We start from the raw sequence: 19,204 nt of genomic DNA on the forward strand, positions 1-19,204 counted from the left end.
CAATTTTTTGGATTTTTGAAAATTTCACTTTTTTGTGAAAATATCCACTAAATGAGGGAATAATATGTGTGAGGGTACCCCAGGAGAGTTCCAAATGTGTGTGGGTAGAATATATATCCCATGGGGGTAAAATTGAAAAAAGTTGAAAAAAATTTTTTTTTGGACTAAGTCATTTTTCTGGCGTTTATCAGACTTTCAGATAGGGCAAATGTCAGTGAGCGTTCCGATTTCAGTTCCAGAGCGATTCGCCCAATGAGTCCTTGATATTTAGTCGTTTTCAGCCAATTTTTTGGATTTTTGAAAATTTCACTTTTTTGTGAAAATATCCACTAAATGAGGGAATAATATGTGTGAGGGTACCCCAGGAGAGTTCCAAATGTGTGTGGGTAGAATATATATCCCACGGGGGTAAAATTGAAAAAAGTTGAAAAAAATTTTTTTTTGGACTTAGTCATTTTTCTGGCGTTTATCAGACTTTCAGATAGGGCAAATGTCAGTGAGCATTCCGATTTCAGTTCCAGAGCGATTCGCCCAACGAGTCCTTGATATTTAGTCGTTTTCAGCCAATTTTTTGGATTTTTGAAAATTTCACTTTTTTGTGAAAATATCCACTAAATGAGGGAATAATATGTGTGAGGGTACCCCAGGAGAGTTCCAAATGTGTGTGGGTAGAATATATATCCCACGGGGGTAAAATTGAAAAAAGTTGAAAAAAATTTTTTTTTGGACTTAGTCATTTTTCTGGCGTTTATCAGACTTTCAGATAGGGCAAATGTCAGTGAGCGTTCCGATTTCAGTTCCAGAGCGATTCGCCCAATGAGTCCTTGATATTTAGTCGTTTTCAGCCAATTTTTTGGATTTTTGAAAATTTCACTTTTTTGTGAAAATATCCACTAAATGAGGGAATAATATGTGTGAGGGTACCCCAGGAGAGTTCCAAATGTGTGTGGGAAGAATATATATCCCACGGGGGTAAAATTGAAAAAAGTTGAAAAATTTTTTTTTTTGGACTTAGTCATTTTTCCAGCATTTATCAGACTTTCAGTTAGGGGAAATGTCAGTGAGCGTTCCGATTTCAGTTCCAGAGTGATTCGCCCAATGAGTCCTTGATATTTAGTCGTTTTCAGCCAATTTTTTGGATTTTTGAAAATTTCACTTTTTTGTGAAAATATCCACTAAATGAGGGAATAATATGTGTGAGGGTACCCCAGGAGAGTTCGAAATGTGTGTGGGTAGAATATATATCCCACGGGGGTAAAATTGAAAAAAGTTGAAAAAAAATTTTTTTTGGACTAAGTCATTTTTCTGGCGTTTATCAGACTTTCAGATAGGGAAAATGTCAGTGAGCGTTCCGATTTCAGTTCCAGAGTGATTCTCCCAATGAGTCCTTGTTATTTAGTCGTTTTCAGCCAATTTTTTGGATTTTTGAAAATTTCACTTTTTTGTGAAAATATCCACTAAATGAGGGAATAATATGTGTGAGGGTACCCCAGGAGAGTTCCAAATGTGTGTGGGTAGAATATATATCCCACAGGGGAAAAATTGAAAAAAGTTGAAAAAATTTTTTTTTTGGACTTAGTCATTTTTCTGGCGTTTATCAGACTTTCTGATAGGGGAAATGTCAGTGAGCATTCCGATTTCAGTTCCAGAGCGATTCGCCCAATGAGTCCTTGTTATTTAGTCGTTTTCAGCCAATTTTCTGGATTTTTGAAAATTTCACTTTTTTGTGAAAATATCCACTAAATGAGGGAATAATATGTGTGAGGGTACCCCAGGAGAGTTCCAAATGTGTGTGGGAAGAATATATAGCCCATGGGGGTAAAATTGAAAAAAGTTGAAAAATTTTTTTTTTTGGACTTAGTCATTTTTCCAGCGTTTATCAGACTTTCAGTTAGGGGAAATGTCAGTGAGCGTTCCGATTTCAGTTCCAGAGTGATTCGCCCAATGAGTCCTTGATATTTAGTCATTTTCAGCCAATTTTTTGGATTTTTGAAAATTTCACTTTTTTGTGAAAATATCCACTAAATGAGGGAATAATATGTGTGAGGGTACCCCAGGAGAGTTCCAAATGTGTGTGGGAAGAATATATATCCCACGGGGGTAAAATTGAAAAAAGTTGAAAAATTTTTTTTTTTGGACTTAGTCATTTTTCCAGCGTTTATCAGACTTTCAGTTAGGGGAAATGTCAGTGAGCGTTCCGATTTCAGTTCCAGAGTGATTCGCCCAATGAGTCCTTGATATTTAGTCGTTTTCAGCCAATTTTTTGGATTTTTGAAAATTTCACTTTTTTGTGAAAATATCCACTAAATGAGGGAATAATATGTGTGAGGGTACCCCAGGAGAGTTCGAAATGTGTGTGGGTAGAATATATATCCCACGGGGGTAAAATTGAAAAAAGTTGAAAAAAAATTTTTTTTGGACTAAGTCATTTTTCTGGCGTTTATCAGACTTTCAGATAGGGAAAATGTCAGTGAGCGTTCCGATTTCAGTTCCAGAGTGATTCTCCCAATGAGTCCTTGTTATTTAGTCGTTTTCAGCCAATTTTTTGGATTTTTGAAAATTTCACTTTTTTGTGAAAATATCCACTAAATGAGGGAATAATATGTGTGAGGGTACCCCAGGAGAGTTCCAAATGTGTGTGGGTAGAATATATATCCCACAGGGGAAAAATTGAAAAAAGTTGAAAAAATTTTTTTTTTGGACTTAGTCATTTTTCTGGCGTTTATCAGACTTTCTGATAGGGGAAATGTCAGTGAGCATTCCGATTTCAGTTCCAGAGCGATTCGCCCAATGAGTCCTTGTTATTTAGTCGTTTTCAGCCAATTTTCTGGATTTTTGAAAATTTCACTTTTTTGTGAAAATATCCACTAAATGAGGGAATAATATGTGTGAGGGTACCCCAGGAGAGTTCCAAATGTGTGTGGGAAGAATATATAGCCCATGGGGGTAAAATTGAAAAAAGTTGAAAAATTTTTTTTTTTGGACTTAGTCATTTTTCCAGCGTTTATCAGACTTTCAGTTAGGGGAAATGTCAGTGAGCGTTCCGATTTCAGTTCCAGAGTGATTCGCCCAATGAGTCCTTGATATTTAGTCATTTTCAGCCAATTTTTTGGATTTTTGAAAATTTCACTTTTTTGTGAAAATATCCACTAAATGAGGGAATAATATGTGTGAGGGTACCCCAGGAGAGTTCCAAATGTGTGTGGGTAGAATATATATCCCACGGGGGTAAAATTGAAAAAAGTTTAAAAAAATTTTTTTTTGGACTTAGTCATTTTTCCGGCGTTTATCAGACTTTCAGATAGGGCAAATGTCAGTGAGCATTCCGATTTCAGTTCCAGAGCGATTCGCCCAATGAGTCCTTGATATTTAGTCGTTTTCAGCCAATTTTTTGGATTTTTGAAAATTTCACTTTTTTGTGAAAATATCCACTAAATGAGGGAATAATATGTTTGAGGGTACCCCAGGAGAGTTCCAAATGTGTGTGGGAAGAATATATATCCCACGGGGGTAAAATTGAAAAAAGTTTAAAAAATTTTTTTTTTGGACTTAGTCATTTTTCCAGCGTTTATCAGACTTTCAGTTAGGGGAAATGTCAGTGAGCGTTCCGATTTCAGTTCCAGAGTGATTCGCCCAATGAGTCCTTGATATTTAGTCGTTTTCAGCCAATTTTTTGGATTTTTGAAAATTTCACTTTTTTGTGAAAATATCCACTAAATGAGGGAATAATATGTGTGAGGGTACCCCAGGAGAGTTCCAAATGTGTGTGGGTAGAATATATATCCCACGGGGGTAAAATTGAAAAAAGTTGAAAAAAAATTTTTTTTGGACTAAGTCATTTTTCTGGCGTTTATCAGACTTTCAGATAGGGAAAATGTCAGTGAGCGTTCCGATTTCAGTTCCAAAGTCATTCTCCCAATGAGTCCTTGTTATTTAGTCGTTTTCAGCCAATTTTCTGGAATTTTGAAAATTTTACTTTTTTGTGAAAATATCCACTAAATGAGGGAATAATATGTGTGAGGGTACCCCAGGAGAGTTCCAAATGTGTGTGGGTAGAATATATATCCCACGGGGGTAAAATTGAAAAAAGTTTTAAAAAATTTTTTTTTGGACTTAGTCATTTTTCCAGCGTTTATCAGACTTTCAGTTAGGGGAAATGTCAGTGAGCGTTCCATTTTCAGTTCCAGAGCGATTCCCCCAATGAGTCCTTGATATTTAGTCGTTTTAAGCCAATTTTTGGGATTTTTGAAAATTTCACTTTTTTGGGAAAATATCCACTAAATGAGGGAATAATATGTGTGAGGGTACCCCAGGAGAGTTCCAAATGTGTGTGGGTAGAATATGTATCCCACGGGGGTAAAATTGAAAAAAGTAAAAAAAAAATTTTTTTTGGACTTAGTCATTTTTCTGGCGTTTATCAGACTTTCAGATAGGGCAAATGTCAGTGAGCGTTGCGATTTCAGTTCCAGAGCGATTCGCCCAATGAGTCCTTGATATTTAGTAGTTTTCAGCCAATTTTCTGGATTTTTGAAAATTTCACTTTTTTGTGAAAATATCCACTAAATGAGGGAATAATATGTGTGAGGGTACCCCATGAGAGTTCCAAATGTGTGTGGGTAGAAAATATATCCCACGGGGGAAAAATTGAAAAAAGTTGAAAACAGGTTTTTTTTGAACTTAGTCATTTTTCCAGCGTTTATCAGACTTTCAGTTAGGGGAAATGTCAGTGAGCGTTCCGTTTTCAGTTCCAGAGCGATTCGCCCAATGAGTCCTTGTTATTTAGTTGTTTTCAGCCAATTTTCTGGATTTTTGAAAATTTCACTTTTTTGTGAAAATATCCACTAAATGAGGGAATAATATGTGTGAGGGTACCCCAGGAGAGTTCCAAATGTGTGTGGATAGAATATATTAACCACGGGGGTAAAATTGAAAAAAGTTGAAAAAAATTTTTTTTTGGACTTAGTCATTTTTCTGGCGTTTTTCAGACTTTCAGATAGGGGAAATGTCAGTGAGCATTCCGATTTCAGTTCCAGAGTGATTCGCCCAATGAGTCCTTGATATTTAGTAGTTTTCAGCCAATTTTCTGGATTTTTGAAAATTTCACTTTTTTGTGAAAATATCCACTAAATGAGGGAATAATATGTGTGAGGGTACCCCAGGAGAGTTCCAAATGTGTGTGGGTAGAATATATATCCCACGGGGTAAAATTGAAAAAAGTTGAAAAAAATTTTTTTTTGGACTTAGTCATTTTTCTGGCGTTTATCAGACTTTCTGATAGGGCAAATGTCAGTGAGCGTTCCGATTTCAGTACCAGAGAGTTTCACGCAATGAGTCCTTGATATTTAGTCGTTTTCAGCCAATTTTTTGGATTTTTGAAAATTTCACTTTTTTGTGAAAATATCCACTAAATGAGGGAATAATATGTGTGAGGGTACCCCAGGAGAGTTCCAAATGTGTGTGGGTAGAATATATATCCCACGGGGGTAAAATTGAAAAAAAGTTTTAAAAAATTTTTTTTTGGACTAAGTCATTTTTCTGGCGTTTATCAGACTTTCAGATAGGGCAAATGTCAGTGAGCGTTCCGATTTCAGTTCCAGAGCGATTCGCCCAATGAGTCCTTGATATTTAGTCGTTTTCAGCCAATTTTTTGGATTTTTGAAAATTTCACTTTTTTGTGAAAATATCCACTAAATGAGGGAATAATATGTGTGAGGGTACCCCAGGAGAGTTCCAAATGTGTGTGGGTAGAATATATATCCCACGGGGGTAAAATTTAAAAAAGTAAAAAAAAAATTTTTTTTGGACTTAGTGATTTTTCTGGCGTTTATCAGACTTTCAGATAGGGGAAATGTCAGTGAGCGTTCCGATTTCAGTTCCAGAGCGATTCGCCCAATGACTCCTTGTTATTTAGTCATTTTCAGCCAATTTTCTGAATTTTTTAAAATTTCACTTTTTTGTGAAAATATCCACTAAATGAGGGAATAATATGTGTGAGGGTACCCCAGGAGAGGTCCAACTGTGTGTGGGTAGAATATATATCCCACGGGGGTAAAATTGAAAAAAAGTTTAAAAAAATTTTTTTTTGGACTAAGTCATTTTTCTGGCGTTTATCAGACTTTCAGATAGGGCAAATGTCAGTGAGCGTTCCGATTTCAGTTCCAGAGCGATTCGCCCAATGAGTCCTTGATATTTAGTCGTTTTCAGCCAATTTTTTGGGTTTTTGAAAATTTCACTTTTTTGTGAAAATATCCACTAAATGAGGGAATAATATGTGTGAGGGTACCCCAGGAGAGTTCCAAATGTGTGTGGATAGAATATATATCCCACGGGGGTAAAATTGAAAAAAGTTGAAAAAAATTTTTTTTTGGACTTAGTCATTTTTCTGGCGTTTATCAGACTTTCAGATAGGGGAAATGTCAGTGAGCATTCCGATTTCAGTTCCAGAGTGATTCGCCCAATGAGTCCTTGATATTTAGTAGTTTTCAGCCAATTTTCTGGATTTTTGAAAATTTCACTTTTTTGTGAAAATATCCACTAAATGAGGGAATAATATGTGTGAGGGTACCCCAGGAGAGTTCCAAATGTGTGTGGGTAGAATATATATCCCACGGGGTAAAATTGAAAAAAGTTGAAAAAAATTATTTTTTGGACTTAGTCATTTTTCTGGCGTTTATCAGACTTTGTGATAGGGCAAATGTCAGTGAGCGTTCCGATTTCAGTACCAGAGTGATTCACGCAATGAGTCCTTGATATTTAGTCGTTTTCAGCCAATTTTTTGGATTTTTGAAAATTTCACTTTTTTTGTGAAAATATCCACTAAATGAGGGAATAATATGTGTGAGGGTACCCCAGGAGAGTTCCAAATGTGTGTCGGTAGAATATATATCCCACGGGGGTAAAATTGAAAAAAGTTGAAAAAAATTTTTTTTTGGACTTAGTCATTTTTCCGGCGTTTATCAGACTTTCAGATAGGGGAAATGTCAGTGAGCGTTCCGATTTCAGTTCCAGAGCGATTCGCCCAATGACTCCTTGTTATTTAGTCGTTTTCAGCCAATTTTCTGGATTTTTGAAAATTTCACTTTTTTTGTGAAAATATCCACTAAATGAGGGAATAATATGTGTGAGGGTACCCCAGGAGAGTTCCAAATGTGTGTGGGTAGAATATATATCCCACGGGGGTAAAATTGAAAAAAGTTTAAAAAAATTTTTTTTTGGACTTAGTCATTTTTCCAGCGTTTATCAGACTTTCAGTTAGGGGAAATGTCAGTGAGCGTTCCGATTTCAGTTCCAGAGCGATTCGCCCAATGAGTCCTTGTTATTTAGTTGTTTTCAGCCAATTTTCTGGATTTTTGAAAATTTCACTTTTTTGTGAAAATATCCACTAAATGAGGGAATAATATGTGTGAGGGTACTCCAGGAGAGTTCCAAATGTGTGTGGGTAGAATATATATCCCACGGGGGTAAAATTGAAAAAAGTAAAAAAAAAAATTTTTTTGGACTTAGTCATTTTTCCGGCATTTATCAGACTTTCAGATAGGGGAAATGTCAGTGAGCGTTCCGATTTCAGTTCCAGAGCGATTCGCCCAATGAGTACTTGATATTTAGTAGTTTTCAGCCAATTTTCTGGATTTTTAAAAATTTCACTTTTTTGTGAAAATATCCACTAAATGAGGGAATAATATGTGTGAGGGTACCCCAGGAGAGTTCCAAATGTGTGTGGGTAGAATATATATCCCACGGGGGAAAAATTGAAAAAAGTTGAAAACATTTTTTTTTTGGACTTAGTCATTTTTCCAGCGTTTATCAGACTTTCAGTTAGGGGAAATGTCAGTGAGCGTTCCGATTTCAGTTCCAGAGCGATTCGCCCAATGAGTCCTTGATATTTAGTAGTTTTCAGCCAATTTTCTGGATTTTTGAAAATTTCACTTTTTTGTGTAAATATCCACTAAATGAGGGAATAATATGTGTGAGGGTACCCCAGGAGAGTTCCAAATGTGTGTGGGTAGAAAATATATCCCACGGGGGTAAAATTGAAAAAAGTTGAAAAAAAATTTTTTTTGGACTTAGTCATTTTTCTGGCGTTTATCAGACTTTCTGATAGGGCAAATATCAGTGAGCGTTCCGATTTAAGTACCAGAGTGATTCACCCAATGAGTCCTTGATATTTAGTCGTTTTCAGCCAATTTTTTGGATTTTTGAAAATTTCACTTTTTTGTGAAAATATCCACTAAATGAGGGAATAATATGTGTGAGGGTACTCCAGGAGAGTTCCAAATGTGTGTGGGTAGAATATATATCCCACGGGGGTAAAATTGAAAAAAGTAAAAAAAAAAATTTTTTTGGACTTAGTCATTTTTCCGGCATTTATCAGACTTTCAGATAGGGGAAATGTCAGTGAGCGTTCCGATTTCAGTTCCAGAGCGATTCGCCCAATGAGTGCTTGATATTTAGTAGTTTTCAGCCAATTTTCTGGATTTTTAAAAATTTCACTTTTTTGTGAAAATATCCACTAAATGAGGGAATAATATGTGTGAGGGTACCCCAGGAGAGTTCCAAATGTGTGTGGGTAGAATATATATCCCACGGGGATAAAATTGAAAAAAGTTGAAAAAAAATTTTTTTTGGACTTAGTCATTTTTCCGGCGTTTATCAGACTTTCAGATAGGGGAAATGTCAGTGAGCGTTCTGATTTCAGTTCCAGAGTGATTCTCCCAATGAGTCCTTGTTATTTAGTCGTTTTCAGCCAATTTTCTGGATTTTTGAAAATTTCTCTTTTTTGTGAAAATATCCACTAAATGAGGGAATAATATGTGTGAGGGTACCCCAGGAGAGTTCCAAATGTGTGTGGGTAGAATATATATCCCACGGGTGTAAAATTGAAAAAAGTAAAAAAAAAATTTTTTTTGGACTTAGTGATTTTTCTGGCGTTTATCAGACTTTCAGATAGGGGAAATGTCAGTGAGCGTTCCGATTTCAGTTCCAGAGCGATTCGCCCAATGACTCCTTGTTATTTAGTCGTTTTCAGCCAATTTTCTGGATTTTTGAAAATTTCACTTTTTTTGTGAAAATATCCACTAAATGAGGGAATAATATGTGTGAGGGTACCCCAGGAGAGTTCCAAATGTGTGTGGGCAGAATATATATCCCATGGGGGTAAAATTGAAAAAAGTTGAAAAAAATTTTTTTTTGGACTTATTCATTTTTCTGGCGTTTATCAGACTTTCAGATAGGGCAAATGTCAGTGAACGTTCCGATTTCAGTTCCAGAGTGATTCTCCCAAAGAGTCCTTGTCATTTAGTCGTTTTCAGCCAATTTTCTAGATTTTTGAAAATTTCACTTTTTTGTGAAAATATCCACTAAATGAGGGAATAATATGTGTGAGGGTACCCCAGGAGAGTTCCAAATGTGTGTGGGTAGAATATATATCCCACAGGGGTAAAATTGAAAAAAGTTAAAAAATAATTTTTTGGGGACTTAGTGATTTTTCTGGCATTTATCATACTTTCAGATAGGGGAAATGTCAGTGAGCGTTCCGATTTCAGTTTCAGAGCGATTCGCCCAATGACTCCTTGTTATTTAGTCGTTTTCAGCCAATTTTCTGTATTTTTGAAAATTTCACTTTTTTGTGAAAATCTCCATTAAATGAGGGAATAATATGTGTGAGGGTACCCCAGGAGAGTTCCAAATGTGTGTGGGTAGAATGTATATCCGATGGGGGTAAAATTGAAAAAAGTTTAAAAAAAATTTTTTTTGGACTTAGTCATTTTTCCGACGTTTATCAGACTTTCAGATAGGGGAAATGTCAGTGAGCATTCCGATTTCAGTTCCAGAGCGATTCGCCCAATGAGTCATTGTTATTAAGTCATTTTCAGCCAATTTTCTGGATTTTTGAAAATTTCACTTTTTTGTGAAAATATCCACTAAATGAGGGAATAATACGTGTGAGTGTACCCCAGGAGAGTTCCAAATGTGTGTGGGTAGAAAATATATACCATGGGGGTAAAATTGAAAAAAGTAAAAAAAATTTTTTTTTTTACACTTAGTGATTTTTCCGACGTTTATCAGACTTTCAGATAGGGCAAATGTCAGTGAGCATTCCGATTTCAGTTCCAGAGTGATTCGCCCAATGAGTCCTTGATATTTAGTCGTTTTCTGCCAATTTTTTGGATTTTTGAAAATTTCACTGTTTTGTGAAAATATCCACTAAATGAGGGAATAATATGTGTGAGGGTACCCCAGGAGAGTTCCAAATGTGTTTGGGTAGAATATATATCCCACGGGGGTAAAATTGAAAAAAGTTGAAAAAAATTTTTTTTGGACTTAGTCATTTTTCTGGCGTTTATCAGACTTTCTGATAGGGGAAATGTCAGTGAGCATTCCGATTTCAGTACCAGAGTGATTCACCCAATGAGTCCTTGATATTTAGTCGTTTTCAGCTAATTTTTTGGATTTTTGAAAATTTCACTTTTTTGTGAAAATATCCACTAAATGAGGGAATAATATGTGTGAGGGTTCCCCAGGAGAGTTCCAAATGTGTGTGGGTAGAATATATATCCCACGGGGGTAAAATTGAAAAAAGTAAAAAAAAAATTTTTTTTGGACTTAGTGATTTTTCTGGCGTTTATCAGACTTTCAGATAGGGGAACTGTCAGTGAGCATTCCGATTTCACTTCCAGAGCGATTCGCCCAATTACTCCTTGTTATTTAGTCGTTTTCAGCCAATTTTCTGGATTTTTGAAAATTTCACTTTTTTGTGAAAATATCCACTAAATGAGGGAATAATATGTGTGAGGGTACCCCAGGAGAGTTCCAAATGTGTGTGGGTAGAATATATATCCCACGGGGATAAAATTGAAAAAAGTTGAAAAAAAATTTTCTTTGGACTTAGTCATTTTTCCGACGTTTATCAGACTTTCAGATAGGGGAAATGTCAGTGAGCGTTCCGATTTCAGTTCCAGAGTGATTCACCCAATGAGTCCTTGTTATTTAGTCGTTTTCAGCCAATTTTCTGGATTTTTGAAAATTTCACTTTTTTGTGAAAATATCCACTAAATGAGGGAATAATATGTGTGAGGGTACCCCAGGAGAGTTCCAAATGTGTGTGGGTAGAATATATATCCCACGGGGGAAAAATTGAAAAAAGTTGAAAACATTTTTTTTTTGGACTTAGTCATTTTTCCAGCGTTTATCAGACTTTCAGCTAGGGGAAATATCAGTGAGCGTTCCGATTTCAGTTCCAGAGCGATTCGCCCAATGAGTCCTTGATATTTAGTAGTTTTCAGCCAATTTTCTGGATTTTTGAAAATTTCACTTTTTTGTGAAAATATCCACTAAATGAGGGAATAATATGTGTGAGGGTACCCCAGGAGAGTTCCAAATGTGTGTGGGTAGAATATATATCCCACGGGGGTAAAATTGAAAAAAGTTTAAAAAAATTTTTTTGGGGACTTAGTGATTTTTCTGGCGTTTATCAGACTTTCAGATAGGGCAAATGTCAGTGAGCGTTCCGATTTCAGTTCCAGAGCGATTCGGCCAGTGAGTCCTTGATATTTAGTCGTTTTCAGCCAATTTTTTGGATTTTTGAAAATTTCACTTTTTTGTGAAAATATCCACTAAATGAGGGAATAATATGTGTGAGGGTACCCCAGGAGAGTTCCAAATGTGTGTGGGTAGAATATATATCCCACGGGGGTAAAATTGAAAAAAGTAAAAAAAATTTTTTTTTTTAGACTTAGTGATTTTTCCGACGTTTATCAGACTTTCAGATAGGGGAAATGTCAGTGAGCATTCCGATTTCAGTTCCAGAGCGATTCGCCTAATGAGTCCTTGTTATTTAGTCGTTTTCAGCCAATTTTCTGGATTTTTTAAAATTTCACTTTTTTGTGAAAATATCCACTAAATGAGGGAATAATATGTGTGAGGGTACCCCAGGAGAGTTCCAAATGTGTGTGGGTAGAATATATATCCCACGGGGGAAAAATTGAAAAAAGTTGAAAACATTTTTTTTTTGGACTTAGTCATTTTTCTGGCGTTTATCAGACTTTCAGATAGGGCAAATGTCAGTGAGCATTCCGATTTCAGTTCCAGAGTGATTCACCCAATGAGTCCTTGATATTTAGTCGTTTTCAGCCAATTTTCTGGATTTTTGAAAATTTCACTTTTTTGTGAAAATATCCACTAAATGAGGGAATAATATGTGTGAGGGTACCCCAGGAGAGTTCCAAATGTGTGTGGGTAGAATATATATCCCACGGGGATAAAATTGAAAAAAGTTGAAAAAAAATTTTCTTTGGACTTAGTCATTTTTCCGACGTTTATCAGACTTTCAGATAGGGGAAATGTCAGTGAGCGTTCCGATTTCAGTTCCAGAGTGATTCACCCAATGAGTCCTTGTTATTTAGTCGTTTTCAGCCAATTTTCTGGATTTTTGAAAATTTCACTTTTTTGTGAAAATATCCACTAAATGAGGGAATAATATGTGTGAGGGTACCCCAGGAGAGTTCCAAATGTGTGTGGGTAGAATATATATCCCACGGGGGAAAAATTGAAAAAAGTTGAAAACATTTTTTTTTTGGACTTAGTCATTTTTCCAGCGTTTATCAGACTTTCAGCTAGGGGAAATATCAGTGAGCGTTCCGATTTCAGTTCCAGAGCGATTCGCCCAATGAGTCCTTGATATTTAGTAGTTTTCAGCCAATTTTCTGGATTTTTGAAAATTTCACTTTTTTGTGAAAATATCCACTAAATGAGGGAATAATATGTGTGAGGGTACCCCAGGAGAGTTCCAAATGTGTGTGGGTAGAATATATATCCCACGGGGGTAAAATTGAAAAAAGTTTAAAAAAATTTTTTTGGGGACTTAGTGATTTTTCTGGCGTTTATCAGACTTTCAGATAGGGCAAATGTCAGTGAGCGTTCCGATTTCAGTTCCAGAGCGATTCGGCCAGTGAGTCCTTGATATTTAGTCGTTTTCAGCCAATTTTTTGGATTTTTGAAAATTTCACTTTTTTGTGAAAATATCCACTAAATGAGGGAATAATATGTGTGAGGGTACCCCAGGAGAGTTCCAAATGTGTGTGGGTAGAATATATATCCCACGGGGGTAAAATTGAAAAAAGTAAAAAAAATTTTTTTTTTTAGACTTAGTGATTTTTCCGACGTTTATCAGACTTTCAGATAGGGGAAATGTCAGTGAGCATTCCGATTTCAGTTCCAGAGCGATTCGCCTAATGAGTCCTTGTTATTTAGTCGTTTTCAGCCAATTTTCTGGATTTTTTAAAATTTCACTTTTTTGTGAAAATATCCACTAAATGAGGGAATAATATGTGTGAGGGTACCCCAGGAGAGTTCCAAATGTGTGTGGGTAGAATATATATCCCACGGGGGAAAAATTGAAAAAAGTTGAAAACATTTTTTTTTTGGACTTAGTCATTTTTCTGGCGTTTATCAGACTTTCAGATAGGGCAAATGTCAGTGAGCATTCCGATTTCAGTTCCAGAGTGATTCACCCAATGAGTCCTTGATATTTAGTCGTTTTCAGCCAATTTTCTGGATTTTTGAAAATTTCACTTTTTTGTGAAAATATCCACTAAATGAGGGAATAATATGTGTGAGGGTACCCCAGGAGAGTTCCAAATGTGTGTGGGTAGAATATATATCCCACGGGGATAAAATTGAAAAAAGTTGAAAAAAAATTTTCTTTGGACTTAGTCATTTTTCCGACGTTTATCAGACTTTCAGCTAGGGCAAATGTCAGTGAGCATTCCGATTTCAGTTCCAGAGTGATTCGCCCAATGAGTCCTTGATATTTAGTTGTTTTCTGCCAATTTTTTGGATTTTTGAAAATTTCACTGTTTTGTGAAAATATCCACTAAATGAGGGAATAATATGTGTGAGGGTACCCCAGGAGAGTTCCAAATGTGTTTGGGTAGAATATATATCCCACGGGGGTAAAATTGAAAAAAGTTGAAAAAAATTTTTTTTTGGACTTAGTCATTTTTCTGGCGTTTATCAGACTTTCTGATAGGGGAAATGTCAGTGAGCATTCCGATTTCAGTACCAGAGTGATTCACCCAATGAGTCCTTGATATTTAGTCGTTTTCAGCCAATTTTTTGGATTTTTGAAAATTTCACTTTTTTGTGAAAATATCCACTAAATGAGGGAATAATATGTGTGAGGGTTCCCCAGGAGAGTTCCAAATGTGTGTGGGTAGAATATATATCCCACGGGGGTAAAATTGAAAAAAGTAAAAAAAAAATTTTTTTTGGACTTAGTGATTTTTCTGGCGTTTATCAGACTTTCAGATAGGGGAAATGTCAGTGAGCATTCCGATTTCACTTCCAGAGCGATTCGCCCAATTACTCCTTGTTATTTAGTCGTTTTCAGCCAATTTTCTGGATTTTTGAAAATTTCACTTTTTTGTGAAAATATCCACTAAATGAGGGAATAATATGTGTGAGGGTACCCCAGGAGAGTTCCAAATGTGTGTGGGTAGAATATATATCCCACGGGGGTAAAATTGAAAAAAGTTTAAAAAAAATTTTTTTGGGACTTAGTGATTTTTCTGGCGTTTATCAGACTTTCAGATAGGGCAAATGTCAGTGAGCGTTCCGATTTCAGTTCCAGAGCGATTCGGCCAGTGAGTCCTTGATATTTAGTCGTTTTCAGCCAATTTTTTGGATTTTTGAAAATTTCACTTTTTTGTGAAAATATCCACTAAATGAGGGAATAATATGTGTGAGGGTACCCCAGGAGAGTTCCAAATGTGTGTGGGTAGAATATATATCCCACGGGGGTAAAATTGAAAAAAGTAAAAAAAATTTTTTTTTTTAGACTTAGTGATTTTTCCGACGTTTATCAGACTTTCAGATAGGGGAAATGTCAGTGAGCATTCCGATTTCAGTTCCAGAGCGATTCGCCTAATGAGTCCTTGTTATTTAGTCGTTTTCAGCCAATTTTCTGGATTTTTTAAAATTTCACTTTTTTGTGAAAATATCCACTAAATGAGGGAATAATATGTGTGAGGGTACCCCAGGAGAGTTCCAAATGTGTGTGGGTAGAATATATATCCCACGGGGGAAAAATTGAAAAAAGTTGAAAACATTTTTTTTTTGGACTTAGTCATTTTTCTGGCGTTTATCAGACTTTCAGATAGGGCAAATGTCAGTGAGCATTCCGATTTCAGTTCCAGAGTGATTCGCCCAATGAGTCCTTGATATTTAGTTGTTTTCTGCCAATTTTTTGGATTTTTGAAAATTTCACTGTTTTGTGAAAATATCCACTAAATGAGGGAATAATATGTGTGAGGGTACCCCAGGAGAGTTCCAAATGTGTTTGGGTAGAATATATATCCCACGGGGGTAAAATTGAAAAAAGTTGAAAAAAATTTTTTTTTGGACTTAGTCATTTTTCTGGCGTTTATCAGACTTTCTGATAGGGGAAATGTCAGTGAGCATTCCGATTTCAGTACCAGAGTGATTCACCCAATGAGTCCTTGATATTTAGTCGTTTTCAGCCAATTTTTTGGATTTTTGAAAATTTCACTTTTTTGTGAAAATATCCACTAAATGAGGGAATAATATGTGTGAGGGTTCCCCAGGAGAGTTCCAAATGTGTGTGGGTAGAATATATATCCCACGGGGGTAAAATTGAAAAAAGTAAAAAAAAAATTTTTTTTGGACTTAGTGATTTTTCTGGCGTTTATCAGACTTTCAGATAGGGGAAATGTCAGTGAGCATTCCGATTTCACTTCCAGAGCGATTCGCCCAATTACTCCTTGTTATTTAGTCGTTTTCAGCCAATTTTCTGGATTTTTGAAAATTTCACTTTTTTGTGAAAATATCCACTAAATGAGGGAATAATATGTGTGAGGGTACCCCAGGAGAGTTCCAAATGTGTGTGGGTAGAATATATATCCCACGGGGATAAAATTGAAAAAAGTTGAAAAAAAATTTTCTTTGGACTTAGTCATTTTTCCGACGTTTATCAGACTTTCAGATAGGGGAAATGTCAGTGAGCGTTCCGATTTCAGTTCCAGAGTGATTCACCCAATGAGTCCTTGTTATTTAGTCGTTTTCAGCCAATTTTCTGGATTTTTGAAAATTTCACTTTTTTGTGAAAATATCCACTAAATGAGGGAATAATATGTGTGAGGGTACCCCAGGAGAGTTCCAAATGTGTGTGGGTAGAATATATATCCCACTTGGGAAAAATTGAAAAAAGTTGAAAACATTTTTTTTTTGGACTTAGTCATTTTTCCAGCGTTTATCAGAATTTCAGCTAGGGGAAATATCAGTGAGCGTTCCGATTTCAGTTCCAGAGCGATTCGCCCAATGAGTCCTTGATATTTAGTCTTTTTCAGCCAATTTTTTGGATTTTTGAAAATTTCACTTTTTTGTGAAAATATCCACTAAATGAGGGAATAATATGTGTGAGGGTACCCCAGGAGAGTTCCAAATGTGTGTGGGTAGAATATATATCCCACGTGGGTAAAATTGAAAAAAGTTTAAAAAAATTTTTTTTGGGACTTAGTGATTTTTCTGGCGTTTATCAGACTTTCAGATAGGGCAAATGTCAGTGAGCGTTCCGATTTCAGTTCCAGAGCGATTCGGCCAGTGAGTCCTTGATATTTAGTCGTTTTCAGCCAATTTTTTGGATTTTTGAAAATTTCACTTTTTTGTGAAAATATCCACTAAATGAGGGAATAATATGTGTGAGGGTACCCCAGGAGAGTTCCAAATGTGTGTCGGTAGAATATATATCCCACGGGGGTAAAATTGAAAAAAGTAAAAAAAAATTTTTTTTTTAGACTTAGTGATTTTTCCGACGTTTATCAGACTTTCTGATAGGGGAAATATCAGTGAGCGTTCCGATTTCAGTTCCAGAGCGATTCGCCTAATGAGTCCTTGTTATTTAGTCGTTTTCAGCCAATTTTCTGGATTTTTTAAAATTTCACTTTTTTGTGAAAATATCCACTAAATGAGGGAATAATATGTGTGAGGGTACCCCAGGAGAGTTCCAAATGTGTGTGGGTAGAATATATATCCCACGGGGGAAAAATTGAAAAAAGTTGAAAACATTTTTTTTTTGGACTTAGTCATTTTTCTGGCGTTTATCAGACTTTCAGATAGGGCAAATGTCAGTGAGCATTCCGATTTCAGTTCCAGAATGATTCACCCAATGAGTCCTTGATATTTAGTCGTTTTCAGCCAATTTTTTGGATTTTTGAAAATTTCACTTTTTTGTGAAAATATCCACTAAATGAGGGAATAATATGTGTGAGGGTACCCCAGGAGAGTTCCAAATGTGTGTGGGTAGAATATATATCCCACAAGGGTAAAATTGAAAAAAGTAAAAAAAAAAATTTTTTTGGACTTAGTGATTTTTCTGGCGTTTATCAGACTTTCAGATAGGTCAAATGTCAGTGAGCATTCCGATTTCAGTTCCAGAGTGATTCGCCCAATGAGTCCTTGATGTTTAGTCGTTTTCTGCCAATTTTTTGGATTTTTGAAAATTTCACTTTTTTGTGAAAATATCCACTAAATGAGGGAATAATATGTGTGAGGGTACCCCAGGAGAGTTCCAAATGTGTGTGGGTAGAATATATATCCCACGGGGGTAAAATTGAAAAAAGTTGAAAAAATTTTTTTTTCGGACTTAGTCATTTTTCTGGCGTTTATCAGACTTTCTGATAGGGGAAATGTCAGTGAGCATTCCGATTTCAGTACCAGAGTGATTCACCCAATGAGTCCTTGATATTTAGTCGTTTTCAGCCAATTTTTTTGATTTTTGAAAATTTCACTTTTTTGTGAAAATATCCACTAAATGAGGGAATAATATGTGTGAGGGTACCCCAGGAGAGTTCCAAATGTGTGTGGGTAGAATATATATCCCACGGGGGAAAAATTGAAAAAAGTTGAAAACATTTTTTTTTTGGACTTAGTCATTTTTCTGGCGTTTATCAGACTTTCAGATAGGTCAAATGTCAGTGAGCGTTCCGATTTCAGTTCCAGAGTGATTCGCCCAATGAGTCCTTGATGTTTAGTCGTTTTCTGCCAATTTTTTGGATTTTTGAAAATTTCACTTTTTTGTGAAAATATCCACTAAATGAGGGAAGAATATGTGTGAGGGTACCCCAGGAGAGTTCCAAATGTGTGTGGGTAGAATATATATCCCACGGGGGTAAAATAGAAAAAAGTTGAAAAAAATTTTTTTTTGGACTTAGTCATTTTTCTGGCGTTTATCAGACTTTCTGATAGGGGAAATGTCATTGAGCATTCCGATTTCAGTACCAGAGTGATTCACCCAATGAGTCCTTGATATTTAGTCGTTTTCAGCCAATTTTTTGGATTTTTGAAAATTTCACTTTTTTGTGAAAATATCCACTAAATGAGGGAATAATATGTGTGAGGGTACCCCAGGAGAGTTCCAAATGTGTGTGGGTAGAATATATATCCCACGGGGATAAAATTGAAAAAAGTTGAAAAAAAATTTTCTTTGGACTTAGTCATTTTTCCGACGTTTATCAGACTTTCAGATAGGGGAAATGTCAGTGAGCGTTCCGATTTCAGTTCCAGAGCGATTCGCCCAATGAGTCCTTGATATTTAGTAGTTTTCAGCCAATTTTCTGGATTTTTGAAAATTTCACTTTTTTGTGAAAATATCCACTAAATGAGGGAATAATATGTGTGAGGGTACCCCAGGAGAGTTCCAAATGTGTGTGGGTAGAATATATATCCCACGGGGGAAAAATTGAAAAAAGTTGAAAACATTTTTTTTTTGGACTTAGTCATTTTTCTGGCGTTTATCAGACTTTCTGATAGGGGAAATGTCAGTGAGCATTCCGATTTCAGTTCCAGAGCGATTCGCCTAATGAGTCCTTGTTATTTAGTCGTTTTCAGCCAATTTTCTGGATTTTTTAAAATTTCACTTTTTTGTGAAAATATCCACTAAATGAGGGAATAATATGTGTGAGGGTACCCCAGGAGAGTTCCAAATGTGTGTGGGTAGAATATATATCCCACGGGGGAAAAATTGAAAAAAGTTGAAAACATTTTTTTTTTGGACTTAGTCATTTTTCTGGCGTTTATCAGACTTTCAGATAGGGCAAATGTCAGTGAGCATTCCGATTTCAGTTCCAGAGTGATTCGCCCAATGAGTCCTTGATATTTAGTTGTTTTCTGCCAATTTTTTGGATTTTTGAAA

This window comes from Phyllobates terribilis, unplaced genomic scaffold (assembly GCF_046119375.1).
Source record: "Phyllobates terribilis strain yellow unplaced genomic scaffold, ASM4611937v1 Scaffold_10__3_contigs__length_209671492, whole genome shotgun sequence".
Classification (NCBI taxonomy): domain Eukaryota; kingdom Metazoa; phylum Chordata; class Amphibia; order Anura; family Dendrobatidae; genus Phyllobates; species Phyllobates terribilis.